Genomic DNA, 7,756 nt, shown 5'->3' on the forward strand with positions numbered 1-7,756 from the left:
GAGGGCCACAGGCCCTCAGGCCAGGAAAACTAGTTCTACAGGACACATCACATTCACTTTGGAAACATTACCACTAAACTTAAGAGACACTGGTCACAGCATAAGAAATTGTCAACCACTGATGTGTTTGTAATCACGGAAGCCCAGAAAGCTTCAGATATGAGCTATCAGGTCAAAGGGTGGACAATGTTAGCTAGGTGTTGAAGGGAGTGGGTAGGAGTGGATGGGGATCCTGGTGGATGGTGGAGTAGGGAAATAAGTGGGTCAAGACACTGTGCCAAGGGCAGGGACAACACTGAAACTAATGGTTAATTCCATAATTAGGGATATATCTTTCACTTTTTTTTCTCTAAAAGGCTTGTCTGTCAGATACTTCTCTAAATCTGAGCATTCAGATTAAGACAGACTAGGAAGAAGAACTGGCCATCCACTTCTGAAATAGCAGGTCTCTGACAGGTGGTAGGCTGGGGTTAAAGGAAAACTATATTCTATTGGATATAGTTTCTTGCCCTCTAGCACAATACACATAAGCAGAGAATACGTTCTAGATGCCAACATCCAAGTAAAGGTCTCCAATGACATTCTCCAAGCTGAGCAGACAATGATAGAACAAGTCACACACTATGCTACCCCCGACCTGGGTCCAAGTTATTCAGAGCACATTATTATTCCTTTACCAAAGTCAAATGGTGACCAATCTTTCCCATTGTTTCCTGTGTGCCTCTTTACAATGACCTTTGCTATCAGCAGTACTAATCAATTTCTCTAGACCACACTCCACCTAACCACCTCAAGCCATTCCATCAGCCCAAACTGAGTGCTCCACCATTCTGGGACACATCCCCCTCTGGGAACCAGAGCCTGATAAGCAGACTAAGCCCTCTTGCATCTGCAACATAACTTTGTCATTTTCGCCCTCTGCAATGGAACATGGGGACTGTATACACAATGTTAGCAAATACAAGCACACTGTAGCAGAATCAGGACAACACTTTTGGTGCAATGGAGCCCTACACAGATCCATAAATTCCACCACATGGGGGCCCTGTTTCTCTGTAACAGTTGTACTCCAGCTCACCTTGTATAGTGAATCTTAATTAACTTTGCTCCTCCCTCTCTCCTAACTAAAAGAGCAACATTTCTCCCAATTATGGTTGGATTCAACCTAGCCTCCACTGTCACTGAGGGAGGCCTGGCAGGGGGAGCTCTTGGCCATAGTAGTATTTTGGCCCAGGATTTTAAAGACTGCTTGCAGTTAGCCCTAGAAATAGCACCCGCTTCCCTATCCTCTCTCCAACATTGGCTGACATCACTGGCACAGGTCACTCTCCAAAATCTGAGAGCACTAGATCTCCTGACTGCCAAGAAAGGGGACACCTGCTTGTTCTTGGGAGAGGTATGTTGCTACTATGTGAATGAATCAGGACTGATAGAAGAAAAAAAAATATCTAAACTAACAAAATGATTTGAAGAGTTAAAAAAACAGGCACAAGACCACAAATTGGCTTGAGAACCCATTTCTAACCTGGGTTCTTCCTTTTCTAGGATCAGTAGTAATCATAAGCATATTGTTACTAATTGCTCCTTGCCTTTTTAAATTCTTATTTCACAGGATGATAGAAATGACCAATTTAATAGTGAACCAGCTGCTGTTACACCCATATTCCCCCTTGGCTACTGATCCCCAGCCAATCCAATCCAGCCTCTCAGCCCCAGATCTTTGTCCCTGATCAGCAGGAAGGAGCTAGAATAAAATATGTCACCCTTTTTTTAATCATGAAAGAGGCTGGGATGTTAATTCCAGACAAGGGGCCAAGGAGGAGAATGAAAAATTCAAAGAATATCACATTGATAAGAAGTGTGAAGAGTCTCAATCACCTGGCTGAACTATTGGATGAATCATAAAGCACAATGGAATGTTCCTCCCTTCCCTCCCTAAAGACTGTTACAGAGTGCAACTTCCTCCTTCTGTATCTTCAGAAGGAGGAACATCATCCTGGACCTACCCTAATAAAGCTGCTTTTAAGCTTGCTTTCTTCTTCTTTGATGTCTATCTTAAGTCCACAGCTTAACAGATTGGTCCCTTCTGGCCACACGGCCAAAGTATGTGTCTAGTATGTCATTATTCCTGTGTTACATTTTATTTGTAACAATTTCTGGTTTTCCAACATTCAAGCTATGTACATTCCATGTTCCAATTATTAAACAATGTTTGTTATTGATTTTCCTCATTTCAACTGACATCCAATCTGGGCTAGATCTACCACTACAATACTGTAACTATCCACTTTCTTTAGTGTTCATAGGGTTTTCAAATGCCTGTTATTTATAAAGTAGATGGTCCATTCTGCTTCCTAGTCTGTCTTAAACAGGGAGCTCTACCTAGGCCTGTTCGCCCTTATGTCATTTGACAGACCAGTGGCACAGATTTCAGTATCACAGCAACTCCAAATTATCTCAGTACAGCAAACTGACTAGACTCCATGGATCATAACAAGTTGTGGCTGACACTGAGATGAATGGGAATCTGAGAGCACTTAATAGTGCTCATGAGGAATCTATACCAGGAGGCTTTTGTGCTAACAGAGCAGGGGAACACTGCATGTTTTAAAATTGAGAAGGGAGAGCATCAGGGTTGTATTCTCTCTCCATACCTATTCAATCTGTGTGCTGAGCAAATTATTTGAGAAGCTAGACTCTATACATACAGGTTGAAAAGATATGGACCTGGACACATCCCTGGCATACACTCTTCCCAATTTTGAACGATGCAGTGTTTCCTTGCTCTGTTCAGACGACTGCTTCTTGGTTCAAGTATAAGTTTCACATTAGCACAATCAAGTGTTCTGGGATTCCCATACTTCTCAGAGTCAGCCACAGTTTGTTGTGGTCCACAGTCAAACACCTTTGCATAATCAATGAAGCACAGATATACATTCCTCTGGTACTCCCTGCTTTCAGCCAAGATCCATCTAACATTAGCTACAATATCCCTAGTACCACGACCCAATCTAAACCCAGCCTGGACTTCTGGCAGTTCTCTGTTGATGTGCTGTTGCAGTCGTTTTTGGATAATCTTCAGTAGAATCTTTCTTGCATGTGAAATCAACGATATTGTTCTATAGTTTCCACACTCTGTTGGGTCACCTTTCTTTGGAATGGGAACAAATACAGATCTCTTCCAGTCATTTGGCCGAGTGGTTGTTCTCCAGATTTCTTGACACAACTTGGTGAGTACATCCAGGGCAGCATCTGTTAGTTGAACTACATCAATTGGTATACCATCTATTTCTGGGGCCTTATTTTTTGCTATTTCCTTCCAAGCAGCTTGAACATCTTCCTTCATCACTGTAGGCTATTGCTCATATGTTGTTTCATTTTCAACCTGTACGCAGAACAGATCATCCGGAGGCTGGGCTCTATGAGGAGAAATGCGGCATCAGGATTGGTGGAAGATATATCAACAATCTGCGTTATGCAGATAACACAACCCTGCTTGCTGAAACTGAGGAGGACCTGAAGCGCTTGCTGCTGAAGGTCAGGGACTGCAGCCTTCAATATGGATTGAGGCTCAATGTCAAGAAGACAAAGATTCTCACTACTGGACCAATTGGCAGCATCAGGATGGATGGTGAAGAGATTGAGATTGTTCACAGCTTTAGTCTGCTTGGCTCCACAATCAACATCTTGGCACCAGCAGTCAGGAAATTAAAAGACGTATTGCGATGGGAAAGTCTGTTGTTAGGGACCTCTCTAAAGTACTGAAAAGCAACCGTGTGTCTCTGGAGACTAAGGTGCATCTGGTACAGACCATGGTCTTTGCAATCACTTGTTATGCGTCAGAGAGCTGGACAATGACCAGAGTGGATAGAAGGAGAATTGATGCTTTTGAGAGAGGGTGTTGGAGAAGAGTGCTGAGGGTACCATGGACTGCTAAGAAAACAAACAGATTAATCTTGGAGAGGGTTAAACCGGGCTGCTTCTTGGAGGCAAGGATTCTGAGACTTCATCTGACATACTTTGGTCATGTTGTAAGGAGAGATCGGTCCTTGGAGAGGGACATCATGCTTAGGAGGGTGGATGTCAGGCGCAGAAGGGGAAGGCCCTCTGGGAGGTGGATTGATTCGGTGACTGGGGCAATCGGGATGAGTTTGTCGGAGAATGAGATTGGCACAGGACAGAGTTCAGAACTGTTGTACATAGTGTCGCTATGAGTCGCAAGCCACTCGATGGCACATAACAACAACAACAGACTCTATGCAGAGGATTGTGGAATCAGAATTTGAGGGAGACTCACTTATTGCAGAGGGTCAAGGACTGCAGCCTTCAGTATGGACTGAGGCTCAATGTCAAGAAGACAAAGATTCTCACCACTGGACCTATTGGCAGTTTCACCTATTGGCAGCATCAGGATGGATGGCGAAGAGAATGAGATTGTTCACAGCTTCAGTTTGCTCGGCTCCACAGACAACACTCTTGGCACCAGCAGCCAGGAAATCATAGAACGTATTGCGATGGGAAAGTCTGCTGTTAGGGACCTCTCTAAAGTACTCAAGAGCAACGGTGTCTTTTTGGAGACGAAGGTGCGCCTGATACAGGCAATCGTCTTTGCAATCACTTGTTATGCATCAGAGAGCTGGACAATGACTAGGGAGGACAGAAGGAGAACTGATGCCTTTGAGCTGTGGTGCTGGAGAAGAGTATTGAGAGTACCATGGACTGCTAGGAAAACAAACAGATTCATCCTGGAAAGGGTTAAACCGGGTGGCTCCTTGGAGGCAAAATTCTGGGGCTTCTTCTGATATACTTTGGACATGTTGCAAGGAGAGACAGGTCTTTGGAGAGGGACATCATGCTGGGTAGAGTAGAGGAATAGCGCAGGAGGGGAAGACCCTCTGAGGTGGATTGATTCAGTGACTGGGGTAATCGGGATGGGTGTGTCAGAGGCAATGCGATTGGCACAGGATAGAGCGGGGTTTAGGGCTGTTGTACATAGGGTTGCTATGAGTCGCGACTCGACGGCACATAACAACATCCATAACATGCGTTATACAGATGACACAACCTTGCCTGCTGAAAGTGAGGACGATCTGAAGCTCTTGCTGTAAAAGATCAAGGACTGTAGTCTTAAATATGAATGGAATGTGCCTTTGAGTCACCTGTGATCAAAGTGACCCTATGCACAATAGCCTGCCCTGTCTTGAGCCAGTCTCACTGACTCAGACACACCCAACCCCATTGCCCCAGTTACCGTATCAATCCATCTCATCCAGGGTTTTCCTCTCCTGTGCTGTCCCTGCACCCTTTTGAGCATGATATTCTTCTCCTGGCCATGTGCCCAAAGTATGTGAGATGGAGCTTCAAAATCCTAGTCTCCAAGGAGAAACTTTATTTCACCCCCTCCAAGACAGACCTATTTGTTTTCTTGGCAGTTCATGGTAAGTTCAAAACTCTTCTCTAGCACCACAACTCAAAGGCATCAATTTTTTCCCGTCATCTTTAGTTATTATCCAGCTCTCTGGTGCATAGCAAGACTATGGCCCAGATCAGTCTCACCTTAGTCTCTAGACTTTGTGTAAATCCAGCTTGTACTTCTGGTAGTTAGCTGTTAATGTGCTGTTTCAATTGGTTTTGTATAATTATCAGCAAGACTTTGCTTGTGTGTGCAAAAATGAGTGCTATTGTTTGATAATTTCCACCCTCTTGGATCACTTTATTTTTGGAATGAGAATAAATACGAATCTCTTCCAAAAATCAAGAAATGGTGTAACACAACTAGACAGTCTGCCTAGAAGCATTTGTGGTGCACGATGGAGGAGCCAGACTTGTCATCCTCTTGCTTGCTGATCCTCATCTGCTGGAAGGTGGACAGGGAGGCCAGGATGGAGCCACTGACCCACACAGAGAATGTATGCTCAGGGGAAGCAATGATCTTGTTATTCATCGTGCTGGAAGTCAGCGCTGTGATTTTCTGCATCCCATCAGTGATGCCTGGGTACTTGGTGGTCCTGCCAGACAGCACCGTGTTGGCATAGAGGTCCTTGCAGACGTCAATGTCACACTTCATGATGAGTTGAAGGTAGTTTCGTGGATGTCACAAGATTCCATGCCCAGGAAGGAGGGTTGAAAAAGTGCTTCAGGGCAGCGGAAAGGCTCACTGCTGATGGTGGTGACCGTCAGGCAGCTTGTAGCTCTTCTGCAAGGAAGATGAGGATGGCACTGTGGCCATCTCCTGCTCAAAGTCTAGGGTAACGTAACAGTTTCTCCTTGATGTCGCACATTCCCACTAGGCTGTGGTGGTGAAGCTGTAGCTTCTCCCAGTGAGGATCTTCATGAAGTAGTCCATCAGGTCTCAGCCAGCCAGGCCCAGATGCAGGATGGCATGGGGGAGGGTGTACTCCTCATAGATGGGCACAATGTGGGTGACCCCATCACCAGAATCCATCACGATGCTGGTGGTGTGGCCAGAGGCATACAGGGATAGCACAGCCTGGATGCCCACGTACATGGCAGGGGTGTTGAAGATCTCGAACATGATCTGGGTCATCTTCTCCCAGTTAGCAATGGTGTTTGGGGGTGGCGGATGGGCTCCATCAGTAGCACAGGGATGTGGTGCCAGATCATCTCCATGTTGTCCCAGTTGGTGACAATGCTGTGCTTACTGCAGTACTTGAGAGTCAGGATGCCTCTCTTGCTCTGGGCTTCGTCACCTACATGAGTCCTTCCGGTCCATGCACACCATCATGCCCCACGATAGAGGGGAAAGACAGCTGGGGGGTTAGTGTGTCATTGCCCAGGGGCCTGTGCTCGGAAGCAGATGAGGTTATTGCTTTTGTACCACTCATTTTTAGTTTCCATCTAATTTTGATGAAGATTTTTGATATTGATTGTTCTTTACTTTAGAAGCAAATTCATGAATGGTTGAGCCACTTTGTTAGTACCCTCCAAATGCTGTATTTTGTATTTTTGTTTCTCTGCAGGTTTTTCACTCAGTCTGTTCCTGATGATTCAGTCATTGATCTATTACTGGCAGGCTTCCTGATCTGTGCCTTTCATAGCAGCTGTGTTTCCTTTCACTGTCACTAATATTTTCCCTAACATTTATTCTTTCAGAAAAGGGCTGCATTCTAAATTCTGGACTTGAAGATTGTCTAGGATAATGAGCTCTGGATAGAGTCCTCCTCCTATTCGATGATTCACAACCATTCTGACCCATGTTTCAACTATAATATGTATATCCCCAAATATATGTTTCTATACTCTGCCCTATAATCTCCTTTTACCATGATCATGGCTACAAGATCTCCAATGTTTGGCTGTTACATACAGGGTTATTCTGGTTGGTTATATAAGGATGGAACTGACTAATGATTCCAAACAACAGCAATATAGAGACTCAATTTTGAAAAATCTTAAATGAAGCTCCCCAAATTAGGGAGGGGTAAGGAAATAACTTTACAACAAAACATATGCATGTAAAATATCATGTTATTTTCTAGAAGGCATTCTTTTAATAATAATTAAGAAATGTATGCCTTACAAATGTGTTTACAGAAATGGTGTCATGTCAAAAATATTAAGGAAGATGCACTCATTTCTTCTTGATTCAGTTGCTAACATTACTCTCTTCCTATTTCATTATCATCACCATATACTTGGTTAGGAAATCCTGAAGATGATGTAAACTCAGTGGTTGTTGTTGTTGTTATGTGCCGTCGAGTCGCTTGCAACTCATAGCGACCCTATGTACAACAGC

At 44.3% G+C, this 7,756-nt stretch overlaps 1 pseudogene; it reads right to left on the reverse strand.

The window, feature by feature from the left end:
* Positions 1–5,788: 5,788 nt before the first annotated feature.
* On the reverse strand, positions 5,789–6,742 carry LOC102871358 (annotated as a pseudogene).
* Positions 6,743–7,756: the final 1,014 nt, after the last annotated feature.

This window comes from Elephantulus edwardii, unplaced genomic scaffold (genome assembly GCF_000299155.1).
Source record: "Elephantulus edwardii isolate Elephantulus edwardi_28Jun2011 unplaced genomic scaffold, EleEdw1.0 scaffold00446, whole genome shotgun sequence".
Classification (NCBI taxonomy): domain Eukaryota; kingdom Metazoa; phylum Chordata; class Mammalia; order Macroscelidea; family Macroscelididae; genus Elephantulus; species Elephantulus edwardii.